Below are 16,130 nucleotides of genomic sequence, written 5' to 3'. Positions count from 1 at the left end.
GGAAAGGATGTAGGGGATAAACTTCTAAACTTTGTGAATGGAGGCTGGGACTATAGCTTACTGATGGAGCACTTGCCAGGATGTATGAGCACCCTAGCACTATTTAAAATGAAACTAAATAATATGCATGCATGATGAAGATGAGGGGCTAGAAAGGACAGTATGGTAGCAAAAATATGGGTAGATAAGAGGAATCAGCTTTGATATTCCATGGCATGGTAGGAAGGCTACAATTACCAATATTTTACTATCTATTTCAAATAGCCAAATGTGCCAGATAGTTTTTGTCAACTTGGCACAAGCCAGGAACATCTGGGAAGGAGGAACTTCAAGTGAGAAAATGTCTCCATCAGGCTGGCCTGTAGGCAAATCTGTGGGATATTTCCTTAATTAACGATGGGTGTGGAAGGGTCAGCTCACTGTGGGCGGTGCTCCCCATGGGGAAGTAGCCCAAGTGCTCAGAAAGCAGGCTGAACAAGCCATAGGGAGCAAACCAACAAACAGCATCACTCTGTTTCTTTACCTGTGGGTTCTGTTTATCTCATTCCTTCCCTGACTTCCTGTCCTGTCTTCCCCATGGTGGACTGTGACCTGGGAGTTGTAAGAGGAAGTAAAGCCTATCTTCCCTCAAGTTATTTCTGGCCACGTTCCTTATCACTGCGTCAGAAACCCATATAGGCCACCAAAAGATAGGCATTTTTTATATTCTTAAAAGTGTTAAATGGGGCCGGGCGGTGGTGGCGCACGCCTTTAATCCCAGCACTTGGGAGGCAGAGGCAGGCAGATTTCTGACTTCGAGGCCAGCCTGGTCTACAGAGTGAGTTCCAGGATAGCCAGGGCTACACAGAGAAACCCTGTCTCAAAAAAAGAGAGAGAGAGAGAGAGAGAGAAAGAGAGATTTATTTATATATTTATTTATTGCATATGAGTACACTGTAGCTGTAAAGATGGTTGGGAGCCTCCATGTAGTTGTTGGGAATTGAGTTTTTAGGACCTCTGTTCGCTCCATTAGGCCCCGTCTTGTTCAGGTCAGTCCCACTCGCTCAGATCAACTCCACTAGCTCAGTCCCTGCTTGCTCTGGCCCAAAGACTTATTTATTATTATGCATAAGTACACTGTAGCTGAGTTCAGACGCACCAGAAGAGGGTGTCAGATCTCATTACGGGTGGTTGTGAGCCACCATATTGTTGCCGGGATTTGAACTCAGGACCTTCGGAAGAGCAGTCAGTGCTCTTACCCGCTGAGCCATCTTGTCAGCCCTTCTATCTCCTTTTTTAAAGATTTATTTTTATTTCTGTGTGTGTGTGTGTGTGTGTGTGTGTGTGTGTGTGTGTGTGTGTGTGTGTATGTGTGTGTGTTGTAAGCGTGCATGTGTGCTGCTGTTGAAGGAAGCCAGAAGAGGGCATCAAATTCCCTGGAGTTACAGGAAGCTGTTCGCGTCATGATGTGGCTGTGATCTGAACTCTGGTCCTCTGGAAGCAAGCACTCTTAACTGCTGATCAATCTCTCAAGCCCCTATTTTCTGTCTTTTCAATGGAAAGAACTGGTTTTCATCTTAGAGTTAAGAATTATACTGGATTTTTATTTTCATTTTTAAAAGTCTAACTTTTTAAAATTGTGAAATATAAATAATATTTATAAAAATGCTGGCACCATGATCAAAGTTGTAAAGAGCCTAGATGTCCATAATCTGTAGAATAGATAATAAAATGTAGTACATTTGTATAATGGAATATATTTCAGCTGTTAGAAAAAAATGTAATTATAAAATTTCCAGGTATTCTAATAGAGTTAGCAACAATTACCCTGAGTAAGGTAACCCAGACCCAGAGCCCCAAAGAAAAATATTGCATGTTTTCTCTTCCATATAGATGTAAGATTTGGTTTTTAAATTTGTCTGTTTTAGTCCAAATAACCACAGAGGTTAGATAGCTAGTAAGGAACTTGGGGTGAGGAGGGGATCTTCGAAGGAAGGAACAATAGAATCCAGTGATGTGGAGATGAAGGAGATGTTAGAACAACTGGAGTGAATGAGGAACTGGGGGAGGGCAGGATAAAAGAACATGGAGGGAAAGGCAATCACCAATATTACCCTGCTACCGACCTTTCAACCTACAACAGCAATGTGCTCATAAGATAGACCAGTCAAGGTAACTTTTATTCGTCTAATATCTGCTATTCTGACTTCTCTCTCAGCCTCTGACTGAGTTGCTCTGCTTGGCCTCCTACTGACTTTGGCAATCTGTTCTAATCTTTTGGCTCCTTCTCCTTGTCTGTCTTGTTCTGTCTTCACCTATGTCTAGTTTGTCCCCTCTCTGTAACCTGTCTCTCTATCTCTGTCCCAGTAAAACTGCCCCCTCCCCTCTCTCTCTGCTCTGTTCTCTTATGTAGCTTCCCTCTCCTCTCTCGGGACTACCCTATCCTGTCAAAGCTCCCCCTGCTTCATCACTTTTTCTACCATTAAATTAGACATCCCTGTCAAACATGGGTGCTTCCTTCTACTAACTAACTTTACCTTCATTATTTGAGATTAAAGGTGTGTACTAAGGCCAGAGCCACAACACAACTAGTATCAAGGTTTTTTTGTTTTTTTTTTTTTTTTTTTTTTTAAGTGAATAACACAATCTCAGGTTTTCTTCAGTAAATAGCACATTCTTGCGGTTCACAGAGTGATCAAATCCTACAACATATACTGTATAATAGAGGCACAGATGGTATAGGAGTAACTAATCAGTTTCCAAAAATTGGCTTTAAAGCCCACTCCATGAGATGCAACCATACAGGACACTGATAAAGTGGCCAAGAATCTGAGACTAGCTAGGTCACAGACCCTAGGGGACACCCTACCACTGTTATTCTACTAAAGGAACGTAGCCATATAATGACTATGTTCCTTTAGTAGACATTGTTATCTTTGTTCCTTTAGTATGACATTGTTATCCCCGTAGTCCAGACCACCACTCATTCCTCATCAGACAAGCTGCTTCTTGCAGTAGATGATGATGAACACAGAGGCCCACAACTGGACATTGAGAAGGGGATGTGGACACAAAGTCCTGCCCCTAACCAAGAAGCTATGTGCAATAGATTCCTATTCGCAAAAGGAAAACTCAGGTTTCCCAGGGGAGTGTCACTGTGTATATTAACCACCAGTCCCCATTACCAGGAATTGTTGGCAAGTGAAAAGCAAACTCCATGTTTTTTGTGTGTCTTTTTTTTTGGACTTAATGTCTTTATAAGTTTTTTTCTCCACCTTTTAAGAGAAAGTGGGAGAACATTAAATTGGGAAGGTGGGGAAATAGAAAGGATCTAGAAGGAGTTGGGAAAAGGAAAGAATATGACTAAGATATATTGTATAAAAACTTTTTATCCTGGTGGTGGTGAGGCACACCTTTAATCCCAGCACTTGGGAGGCAGAGGCAGGTGGACCCCTGAGTTCAAGTCCATCCTGGTCTACAGAGCAAGTTCCAGGACAGCTAGGGCTACACAGAGAAATCTTGTCTTAAACAAAACAAAACAAACTAAAAGCTCTTTTAAATTAAAAAAAATTGTAAACTCAAAAACTGAAATGTAAATTACACTCACAAAGATATATAAACATTTTTTGAATTTTTATTTATAGAATCTCATGTAGCCTAAGTTGGGTGTAACATACCATGTAGTCAAGACCCCTTTTGAACAACTGACCCTCCTGCCTTCACCTCTCAATGGTATGTGCCATTATGCCTGGATAAAAAATAATCTTTAGCAAACAATTTTAAAGAGTAAATTAAGGAAGCCATCCAAACAAATGGTGGCAAAATGTTTGAGTGGCTATCTTAAGATAGCTGTGTGGTGTTTTTGTGTGTTTGTTTGTTTGTTTGTTTGTTTGGTTGGTTGGTTGGTTGGTTGGTTTGGTTTTTTTGAGACCTGGGTTCTCTATATAGAAGAAGAAGGGCCGTTCTGGCATCAACAAGGTGGTGACCTGAGAATACACCATCAACATTCACAAGCGCATCCTTGGAGTGGGCTTCTAAGAAGCATGCTCCTTGGGCACTCAAAGAAATTCAGAAGTTTGCCATGGAGGAAATGGGGGCACAGGATGTACACATTGACACCAGGCTCAATAAAGCCGCCTGGACCAAGGGAAAAAAGAATGTTCCATATCTCATCCGAGTACATTTATCCAGAAAACGTAACAAGGATGAGGATTCCCCAAACAAGCTCTACACGCTGGTAACTTGTGTGCCTGTTAGCACATTTAAAAATCTCCAGACTGCCAATGTGAATGAGAACTAACCTGCTGAATGTCAAATAAACTTGCAGAACTGCCTATATATATAGTTGTATATATATATAGGTGATTGCTGTAAAATACTCTCTACTTTGTTACATTATTGAGTTTGTGGGTAGGCGACAAGGTCTCAAGTAATCCAGCCTGGCCTTAAACTCACTATGTAGTTAAGATTGGCCTTGAACTTCTCCTGACTCTCCTGCTTCAATTTGCCAAGTGTTTGGATAAGGACTGTGTTCCAGTGGTTTCTTAACCACCGTTGGCTCTGATGGGGTATTTTGCACTGGAATGTTTGGGAAGAAAACATTGAGCTACATGAAAGAATCCAAACACAAGTAATTTCACAGTGTGTGGATTATTTATACAAAATCCTAGAGCAGACAAAACAAATCTGTAATACATTAAATAGGTGTTGTTTGGTGACAAGAGAAGTGTTGATTACAGATGGGCAGAAGGAAACTGGGGGTGTGTGATGGAAATACCCTACATTTTCCACTGGATGGTCAGAATATGTCTGTCAGAAGTCACTGGATCACACACTTAAAATGAGTTTATAGAAACTCTGCTGACGAAGTTGATTTTTGCAAGAGACAGATGAAAGCAGATTAAAGTGCTAATTTCCTAAGTGTATCTCATGCATTCGAAGCATCTCAGTGGAAGGTCAGGCAAAGCTGTATCCTTGCAAAACTTCCAGTGTCAGGTTATGGAGACTTAAACTGACAGATCTAATAGACCTGCTATTATTTCTCCTCCTCCTCCCTCCCCCTCTACCTCTTTCTTCCCCTTCCTCCTATTCCCCCTCCTCCAAAAGGGTCTTGTGTAGCCCAGACTAGCCTGGAAACAACTGTGTAGTGAAGGGCAACCTTGAACTTCCGATCCTCCTGCCTCCACCTGACAAGTACTAGGAGTGCTAGTGTGTGTCCCGAATTTGCTTTATGCTGTGCTGAGGATTAAACCCAGGGCTCCGTGCTAGCACTCTACCAACTCAGCCATATCCCTATCCAGGCAGATGCAGCTCTTGTAATTTTCTGCCTGCAGAAGGAAAGTGCACCTGCCTGGGCCTCCCGATAATGGGGGTGAAAAGATCAGTGAGGCTTCGTAGCCTTCCAAGCACAGCTCTCTTCTCTTATTGAAATCCTTTATTGCTTCTCTCACCTTACTCTTGTTGGGCCTTTTTTGGCCCTGGTGTGGGCCTTGAGGACAAACAGGAGCTTGAAAACTGTCTCAGTCACTTCCGCACTGGAGTCACTCAGCAAGACCTGCTTAATCCTGCCTTTGCCTAGCTACTGCTGACATAGAATAGCTTTGATGGCTCTGTCAGTCACCCTATACCCTTCATCACCTTTCCCCTCACCCTAACTCATCTCACCTCAGTTAAAAAAAAAAAACCCACCTCCTCTTTCAGCCCTTTATAACAAAAGATTGCTACAGTTAAAGAAGCTCCTGCTTTGACAAACTCCCAGCTCAGGGCACTTATTCTCTGGAGGGCAGCAAGCTACGCCCCAGAGAGACTGGACCTGGTTCTCTCCTCTCAGCCTAGACCTGCCGCAGAGAGCCAGCATACTCTCTCCAGACACATCCTCCCTATCTCCTGAATTTTTCTTTCAAATTTCTCTTTGTTTGCCTTTTAAATGCTGGTTCTGTCCATTCCCATTTGTCAACCAGATTTTTATTCTTTTTCATTTTCTTTCTTTCTTTCTTTCTTTCTTTCTTTCTTTCTTTCTTTCTTTCTTTCTTTCTTTCTTTCTCTCTCTCTCTCTCTCTTTCTTTCTTTCTTTCTTTCTTTCTAAATATACTTGATTTAGAACCTTGTTTTATTTAAATGTGCTCTTCATGTTACAGGACAACCTTTCAGGGTCAATCAAATATGTGATGTCAGGGAGTTTCCTCCAAACTTCTAAAGGCTCACAGGCAGGGCTCTAAACTTCTCTAAGGCAGCTTCAGGATCCAAAGGAGCACGGCACAGTAACTGTGGCATTAAAAATCATTTTTAAGCTGGGCGTGGTGGCGCACGCCTTTAATCCCAGCACTTGGGAGGCAGAGACAGGCAGATTTCTGAGTTTGAGGCCAGCCTGGTCTACAGAGTGAGTTCCAAGAATGCCAGGGCTACACAGAGAAACCTGTCTCGAAAAAAAAAATCATTTTTATAAAAATCAAAAGGAAAGCAACAAAGAATATTATCAAATATCATTGACATCATTGTTTAGTGTATGTGTCTTCAACTTTCTGAAGTTACAGGGGAGTTTTAAAAACTATCAAAGCCTGGACTCCACCTCAGAACTTTAAAAAAAAACTTCCGCAGGAATTCTCCTGTCATCCAGAGTTGGAATTCATTTCTCTCACGGAGTATCTAATTAAGCAGAAACATGATTAATTCAAAAGCACAGGGAAATTGCAGGCATGTGGGAATAGATTTAGAAACCAAAAGGAAACACTGCTGGTGAACAAGTTTTAGCTCTTCCAAAGCTCCAGTTCTTTATATGTTTCCATAGCCACGCATCTTTGGCTTTGTTCTTCCAAAGGTCTGCTATTTTCTGTTAAGTTCTTGTCTTCTGACACACTAAAGAACATGACTGTAGAATTTGACAGAAAGAGCTCCTCAAGGTCAGAAGAGAGAAAAACATCAGAGCCTGACGGCCACCAGCTGGTTCAACAACGTCACTAGCTTGGAGGGAGATGCTGACACAGATGGAGGCGAAGCCTGAGTACAGACACAGCATCTTTGCTTCATACTGCTTCTCTATGCTTGTAATGACCTAATTCCATTCTGTTGTTCCCCTCTATTACAAGAGAGTCCATTCTCAACACACAGTAAATACTTAGGCACCCCGTCTCCCTTCTTTTATTTAATGTATATATTAAATTAAAAATATATATCACAAAATGCTTGCAAAGAAAATATAACGCCACATGAAAAAAGCTAGACACAAAGGCACTATTTCAGTGCCCAGTACTGAAGTTAAAAATAGTCCTGTTTTCCTCCACAGTGCAGGCACAAGCCCCAGGGGAGCGGCTCATGGACACATCTCCTCCTGGGACCTACAAAGCTACTTTTATTAGAGGAGGACCATTTGAAGGCAAGCATATGATACATTGTAGCTGCTGAGTCTTGGGCTTATTGATATGTGTTATATATACAATTATCTCATGTAATCTTCACAAAGTACCATTGTTTCTAGTTTGCTAATAACCTGAAGGTCAGACAGGCTAAATAATCAAGCAATTATAGCTTAATGTCAGGTGGGAAATTACAGGCAGAATTGCCTTCTCATTTAACAGACTAATAAAGGCAGGCATTTAACTCCCTGACCCCTGTACCTTTCATATCTGTGTCTCCAGCAGTTGTCAGACATCGGCTATGTACCCATCTGGAGACACTCCAGTCTCTTAAGTCACCCTTCCTCCACATTCTCAAAAAAAAAAACAGGGACCACTAAAACTTATGCTTGAAATGCAGTCTGCCCTTTAGTTACAGACTTGGGGAAGAGGTTGACAGCTCAAGGGTCTTTGTTCATATAGTCCTAGAGAAGAGCTTTTGTGTGGAATGTCCCCTGGGTCTCACAGACTCCCCTCTCCTCTCACCAACTTGGGAGAAAGATACAACCTTAGGAAAAGCTGAAGCAAACCCATTGAAATCAGGACCTAATAGCTACCCCAGTTTCAAGGCTCTCTTTCCCCACAGATAATAAAGAACCAAAATATAAGTGTGTGTTTTTATTGACTCTAACAACCATTAACCTTGACTGCACCTTGAACTCTCTGGAGAGCTTCAGCGGTTGGGTGCCATCCCAGACTAAACAAATCCTGGTCTCTGCCAGGAGGACTTAAGGATTAGTAGTTTTCTAAAGCTGTCTGGATTAGGTCAGTGTGCATGCATGCGCAGGTGGATGCAATTTAAAAATAATAATAAAGCACATGCCTATAGATTAGTCCTGTGATGGCATGAGAAGCGCCTCTTTCCTGTGGATAGCAATTACTACAGGATTCATAACTGGTCCAAATGCCAAGAATAAGTGACTCTTGGATGCTCTTCCCTAAGTGGGACATCTGCATCACCCACTCCAAGATTCAAGGGTCACTGTAGAAGAGGAAGTAGAAAGAATGCAACAGTAGAGAAAGACATAGGATGCTGTTTGTTGCATGGCATGTCAGTTGTAGTCACAGGAGCAATGACGACCTGCACAAGATCTTATGTGTCAACACTCTATCATAGTGGAGAAGGGTCTCCTGAGGTTCCCTGCTCCCTGGAGATCTGCAGACAGTTAGTGGTTGCTGGAGAGAAATGTATTCTTCAGTGGTATAGCCAGCTGCTCATAAGTTGCCCTTGCTCATGTCAGCAGCCCTTTACCCATGGCCCTGTGAGCAACCCTAATAAGTCTTTCAATCAACTGCACACTTCAAAGAGACATGAAAAACGAAAAAGGAATTGTTTGGGGGGAACATAACTAAACTGTATTTACATTCATATGTGGAAATGGTATAATGAAACCCATTATTGAATATAATTGATATATGCTATTGAAAAAAAAATTAAAGCTAGGATCCAGATACGGTGGTACACACCTTTAGTCCCAGCACTTGGGAGGCAGAAACTGTCAGGTCTTTGTGAATTTGAGGTCAGCCTGGTCTACCTTTGAGTTCTTAGGCAGGCAGGACTACATGGTGAGACCCTGCCTCAAAAAATAATGAAATAAAACATAAAAAATGGCAGGGCAGTGATGGTGCATGCCTTTAATCCCAACACTTGGGAGGCAGAGGCAGGTGGATTTCTAAATCCGAGGCCATCCTGGTCTACAGAGGGAGTTCCAGGGCAGCCAGGGCTACACAGAGAAACCCTGTCTCGAAAAAACCAGAGAGAGAGAGAGAGAGAGAGAGAGAGAGAGAGAGAGAGAGAGAGAGAGCAAACAAACATAAAAAAAGGAAAAAGAAAAAGCTAAGCATAGCAGTGTGCTATTGTAGTCCCAGTACTAAAGAGGAGAGGCCAGGTGGATCCCTGGAGCTAAGTGGGTAGCCAATCTAGACTCTGAAGAGAGCCCCAGACCAATGAGTGAACTTAACTCAAAAGACAAGGTGGACAGACCCTGGTGAAGACTCTATCTTGCTTTCTCTTCCCGATACATGCATATACCCAGCCCTCTGTAACGCTGACATTCTGGAATGTTAGACTCTTCAAAAGGATAAGCTAATGCTGAATACCAGATTTCTATACTACAAGAGGGCAACCTTAGACTTGAACCATTGGATGTCACAAGATGCTGAAAATAGCAATTAAGTCATCTCCAACGATTCACCCCAGCTCAGTTGCATCAAGAGCTGCTTGACATAGCTCTGGAACCAGGTCTTAGTTTGGACGCAGTTCGGCCTTTGTCTGTCTGTGTGACCTGAGCGAGTATTGCCTTGTGCTTTAGCTTTATCATCTTTAAATGGGGAATGATAGTAGCTGTTCTAATCACACAGAGCTACTACAAATATTAAACGGATCTTCCGGATGCATCAGGTACATAAAACTAGCCTGTGGGCTAGTTTGATATTAACTGGAGAAAAGCTATAGTCTCAATCTGAAGTTGAGAAAAATGTCTCCGTAAGACTGGGCTTGAGGTAAGCCTGTGGGGCATTTTCTTATTAGTGATTGGTTGAGGATACCGTAGTGGGCGGGGCCACCCCCGGATTGATGGCCTTGGATGCTATACAGAGGCAGCCCTGAGGAACAAGCCAGTAAACAGCACCCCTCCATGGCTCCTGCATCAGCTCCTCCCTCCAGGTTCCTGCCTTGCTTAAGTTCTTGTCCTGACTTTTTCAATGATTGATAGTGTTGAAGAAGCGTAAGCCCGCCAAACAAACCCTGAGGAAAGTGTTTTACCACAGCAATAATAGCCCTAAAACAGGGCTATTATAAATAAATAAGCAAATAAACACATGTGCCTGGCAGTGATCCAGGCTCTCGAAAGAATAGTGAGGAAAAGACAGAGAACCCAGAAAGCTGTGCTAGTCCTCTTCATTTCACCACTACTCCTCAAACTACCACAATTCAGTGCAAAACCGTAGTCAGGCATAGTGGTGCATGCCTGTAATCCCAGCACTTCATAGGCTGAGATAGGTGGACCAAGAGTTCCAGGCCAAGTGGCCTTGCAGTGAAACGCCACCTCAAGAGCCAGGTGAAAATTTGAAAGATCTGCTTTTATTTTATGTGTATAACTTTTTCCTGCATGTATGTACCTACACACCGTGTGTGCAGTGCTGGAGGAGGCCAGAAGAGGGCACTAGATCCCTGGAACTGGAGTAACAGATTTTGCAAGCCATCATGTGAATGCTGGGAACTGAACCAGGGTCCTCCCCAAAGAGAAACAGGGCTCCTAACCTCAGAGCCATTTTTTTCAGCATTCACAATAAAGAAGAGTTTGTTTTGTTTTGTTTTGTTTTGGCCATAAACAACATTTGCAGAAAAACAAATACAATTTGAAATAATCATATTAAGCAAATCAAGCAAGTCTTTAAAGACAAATATCATATGCCTTTTCTCATATGTGGTTCCTACATTGTATATAGATAATATTAATGCATGAAAGTAGAAGCTACATTGTTCAGGGAGACAGGGAGCTAATAGTGGCTGGGTGTGGCAGAAAAGAAGAGATAGAGGAATATAGGAAGGAAAATATTCAATATTTTTCTCATAAAGTATCTTTATGTAACATAGTACCATGCCCACATCTTACCACCAAACACCAGAAGCCCAGCATGGCCAGATAATCATCTGTGGTAATTCTCTTTCAGTTCAGTTTCCTCTTTTTATAAATATCCAGCTTCTGGCTTCACTGTCGCAATTCCTCACTGTCTAATGGGTTCCTTCTCTTATTAACTCCTTCTTTTTGAAGCTTAGAATTCAGGACCAACTTTTTAATTATCCTTTTCACTGCCCTCAATTCCTGTTCTGTGTATCCCGCTGGAAAAACTGCAAACCGAACCATCTGTTGTCTCTGTTGTCTCCCCACTGAGGCACACAAGTGAAATAAAGCCACACAAGAGCAGCGAGGTGGACTCCTAGCTCATTCGACTTTTATTGTGGTTAGAAATTTCTATTGTAATCAGCCAGACTGCCCTGCTTCTGAGAGCCTCAGACTTCTTACACTGTCCATGAGTCTTTGGCCAGCCTCCCCTCGCCTTGCTGGGAAACATCCTTGCCTCCTGCATTTCAGAAAAGGTAAAAGCCATCTGTGATGACTGTCAACTTGACAGGGCTTAGAACCACCAGGGAGACGTGCCTCTGGGAGTTTGTGAGAGCATTTCCAGAGGTTTTAACCCAGGAAGGAAGACCCATCGGAATGTGGGTGGTGACATCATTCCATGGGCTGGGGCCCTGGACTGAATAAAAAGGAGAAGATTAAAAATAATAAATCTATACAAAGAAGCATATTTTATAAATCTGCTACTGTACCAGGAACCTACACTATAAGACCTGTTAACTCATTGAAAAAACATTGTTGAGCTCTTACTATATTTCAGGCTCTGTGTAAAGAAACAATTCCATCCTCAATGAATTCCTAGGGAGGACAAGTAGACATAAAATGTATTGACTGATGCGCTATGCATGCGTCTATATCTCCTTATGCATAATGCATATTATTTTACTGGCAGTGCATGTGGGCTATACATAGAAGGTGATACCTTGTCAAGAAGTAATTTCTGCAAACAGAAACAGGAATAAAAAAGAGGCATTGAAGTGTGCAGAAAGGTACCATTAAATTAATTCAGTTTATTTTTAAGATCCTTGGGGTCTAGTTATTTTTATCGCAAATGCTAACAAGTTCTTTGGCTGATTTCCTAGATTATTAGGAGCTGTGAATTAAGGGGGTTGGGGGAGAGCTTCCAGAGCTGGATCAGGAGCCATCGTGGCAGCTGGTTGCAGATGAAGCAAAGGAATATATGATGAATATGACAGAAAAAGCATCTGGAGTCATCTAGTATCCCAGCATCTTTGTGGCATGGACCACTACAATAACAGATGCTTTCAATCATCGCCTGAGTCAGACAAAGGTTAAAGGATGTTCTGTTCGAGCTATTTCAAGAGGGAGAAAAATAGTGAATGCATTTCAAAAGGCTTTTTGTGCAAAATGATTCAAATGCGAAAGCAAGCTTAAGCTTTATGGAGTTGAGTTATTTGGGGAATTCACTTAAACCGTGACATCAAACAACTGAAAAAAAAATGCCTTTGATTATTACCAACATGTAATGACACTAAACTCTACAGCAAAAATAATATATAACAAAAATTCTATTTATAAAGTAAAGGCAAGAACAAAAGAGAAAGTCAAACTCTAGTAATTGGGGGAGGAGGCTTGGAAACTGCTTGGTTGTGAGACTATGTGGTGATGGTCTCAGTAAGTCAGTCATTATTCCTGGACATGTTTGAAATGCATCAGGGGGGCTGAGAAGATGGGTGCACGCCATGTAAGCATGGGGACACCAATTTGGATCCCTAGCACCCATGAGAGAGCTGTGTGTGGTCACATACATCTACAATCCAAGCACTGAGAGCAGCAGAGGAAGGCTGATCCCTGGACCACCCTAGCCAGCCAGTCAGAATACCCAGAAGACATAATCAGAGAGGTGTTTGGAAAGGTATAACTCTTGTTTCTGTTTTTTGTTTTTGTTTTTGTTTTTTTCTTTTCTTGCTTACTTTGTATCTTTATTTGGTTAATCTTTAATATTGAAAGGGCAGGGCTGGGGTATAGCTGAGGGATAGAGACTTGTGTAGCATGCAATAAGGCTCTGGGTTTAGTCCTGAGCAAGATTCACAGGCACAGAGGACTAGGTCTCATTATCAGTTCAGCACCTGGGACAGTGTCTGTCCTACAGAAGTTTTCTTTTGTCCTTAGTATTCAGTCAACAAATGGGAAAAGCAAGAAGACCTGCTTCTTGAAAGCCGTGTCTTTAAAACGACACAATATACCCCCACATGCCTTTCACTGGTGAAAACTTGCCGCTTGCTTGCCCTGTGGTCACAGTCAGAGCTTTATCTCTGGCTTGGGAGCTGTTTCTCAAGAACCATTCCAATACAGAAAGTGGACAGACATTAGTGGGCAGAACAGGAAGTGGACAGACATTAGTGGGCAGGTAACTACCTCTGCCATAGAGCTCAAACAGTTACTGTATGGGTATGAATGTATGAAGAGAGTCTCTGAAACTTCCTAGCTCTTTATGAATGTAACAGCATGAAAATCTCAGGGCATAGAGCTCGAACAAAGTTCACATAGTCACTGGCTCTGTTGATACTGTTATCTTATGGAGCAGCAAGCCAAACAGATGTGACCTCTGACAGCTTGGCCACCTGAGGTTAATTAGAGTCGGAATCCTTGGGTGACAGTCCTTAGAGGCCACTGCATGGTGAGGCTGAAGCCTTAGTGTCAAGAGAGACTCCAGGAGACTAGAGAGGTAAGAGTCATTGGTTGTCCACCCAAGAAAGCTGTACACACGGAGTGGAGGCAGTCCAAGAGAGATACCACGTGTGTTACAGGAGGCAGCATTGAAGTGGAAGGGTTACCCATGCCTTTCGGAGCAGAGATGAATCTGCTCGAAAAGTCTGAGTCTCAGTTGCCACATATGGAACCATGGGATTTGGTGTCTGCCCTGTCTTTTGATCTGATCTTTCCTTGCTATGCCCGCCCCCCTGCAACCCCCGCCTTTTTTTTTTTTAATGTGAATGTATATCCTGTGTATTTTGGAAACATGCAGTTTATTTGCTTGTTTTTAATTTTACAGGGTGTTACTGTTAAGAGGTTGCCTTGAGTCTTAGAAAAGACTTTGAAATGTTAAGTTTTGAACAGTGTTGGGACTTTGGAAACTGGACAAGATGCATTTTGCAACCAGAAATGGCTACAAGCCCACGGGGGTAAAGGGTGGAGTGTTTTAGTTGGAATGTGAAATGTCACCATAGGCTCAGATATTTGAACTCTATATTCAGTTGGTACTATATTTGGGAAGGTTGTAGCACCTTGAGGAGATGGAGTCTTGCTGTAGAATGCGTATGACTGGAAGCAGGCTTAGCAGCTATAAGCCTAGCTGCGTTTCCTGTTCACCTTGTGCTTCCTCGGTGTGGTCTCAATGTGCCCAGCAAGCCTCTTGCTCCTGCTCCCATTCTTTCTCTCCCTATTCCCATATCTTCCCTACCATGATCAACTGTACCCCTCTGGAATTGTAAGCCAAATGAAATCCTTTCTCCCCCAAGTTGTTTTTGTCAGGGTGTTTTTTTTTTTTCACAGCAACGGAAAAGTACCCAAAACACCTCCCTACCTGATGCAACCAAAATCCAGATCTACAAAGTCTACTGCACAGTCTTCAGACACCGGACATCAGGCAGTGCAGGGCAGGGATCTTGTCAAGAGGCCCATAATCAGCCTAGCTTGCTGCCTGGAAAGAGTTTCTAGGGTGTGTCAAGAAGTAAGAACTAGAGCTGATTCTGAGTGTCTTCTTCATTGGAAGAAACAGAGTCCAGGGAGGCCAAGGTGACTAGAGTTTGTAGGGCAAAATACCAGAGGAGACAGCACTGTACAAAGAGATAGCGGTAGGGATCTGCCAAGTCACCCTCACGTGTTCTGCTGAGTGTTAATCAGTGCCTATGACTAAGAGAAGAACCACCTGCTGGGAGGGAGGCACTGGCTTTCAGAGCTTACACAGAGACAGAAATAGTCTAAGTCTGTACTAAACAGAATGGAAAATCCTAACATTCACTGACCTCTTAGAAGTGGAGAAACATTAGCCCCAGATCAAAGTGGATTCTGGTCCATTAGCGAAGCATAAACATATGGAAAAGATTCAACTGTTTATAAGTGGTTTAACTGCATTTCAGAATAAGCCTAAAATATTTATAGAAATACAAAAATCTACAGCACATAAGATAAATGCATAATGTCAAGTGTTTGATTTAAAATTATGAAAAGATGAAGAGTACGAAGAATATGATCCATGGTGAAGAAAGCAACTAATCAATTGAATTAGGCTTAGAGATTCCACAGACAATAAAATTAGTATTTAGAAATATTAAAACAGATAGGAAAAGGGGGCTCCATAGGAATTTGGAAGAAGATAAACACAGAAGAAGGTGGAAAGAGGATAAAGAGGATGCAATGATCTGATTGGGCCCTGGGAAAGGGGGCAGCCTATGTATAATGAATGTGAGCTTTGCTTTGTTTTGCTGTCCTTTGCTTAACAGACATATATTTTTTCTTTTGGTTTTGCTTGACATGGTTTCCCTTTCTATCCGTGCAGGGTTCCCAGACTGCCCTTTGAGAATAAAATGGGAGGCCAGAACCAAACGAGGTATCTCTCTTGGACTGCCTCCACTCCGTGTGTAAACTGTAAGATTCAGAGGATCAAGAAGTTTGCTATGGCCGGGCGTGGTGGTGCACGCCTTTAATCCCAGCACTTGGGAGGCAGAGGCAGGTGGATTTCTGAGTTTGAGGCCAGCCTGGTCTACAAAATGAGTTCCAGGACAGCCAGGGCTACACAGAGAAACCCTGTCTCGAAAAAACAAAAAATGCCAAGATCAGTAACAGGATTGTATTTAGGAATATATATGTATATACAAATACATATATACATGCAATAACAATTAGTGAAAAAAGGTAGCCATGAGTGTTGAAGGGTGTGAGGAAGGGTGAGGGAGGAAAGGGAAGGGAGAAATAGAACTAAATTATAATAGTAAACATAAACAAAGAAATGCCACAGGCAATAAAGTTAGCATATAAAAATATTAAGAGAGCCGGGTGGTGGTGACACACGCCTTTGATCCCAGCACTTGGGAGGCAGAGGAAGGCGGATTTCTGAGTTCGACGTCAGCCTGGTCTACAAAGTGAGTTCTAG

General features: G+C 42.4%; 1 pseudogene; it reads left to right on the top strand.

Annotated features, from left to right (window-relative positions):
* Positions 1-1,370: 1,370 nt before the first annotated feature.
* On the top strand, positions 1,371-4,279 carry Gm29389 (annotated as a pseudogene).
* Positions 4,280-16,130: the final 11,851 nt, after the last annotated feature.

The sequence above is a fragment of the Mus musculus genome, chromosome 1 (genome assembly GCF_000001635.26).
Source record: "Mus musculus strain C57BL/6J chromosome 1, GRCm38.p6 C57BL/6J".
Lineage (NCBI taxonomy): Eukaryota > Metazoa > Chordata > Mammalia > Rodentia > Muridae > Mus > Mus musculus.
This window is presented reverse-complemented; position numbering and strand designations above follow the sequence as displayed.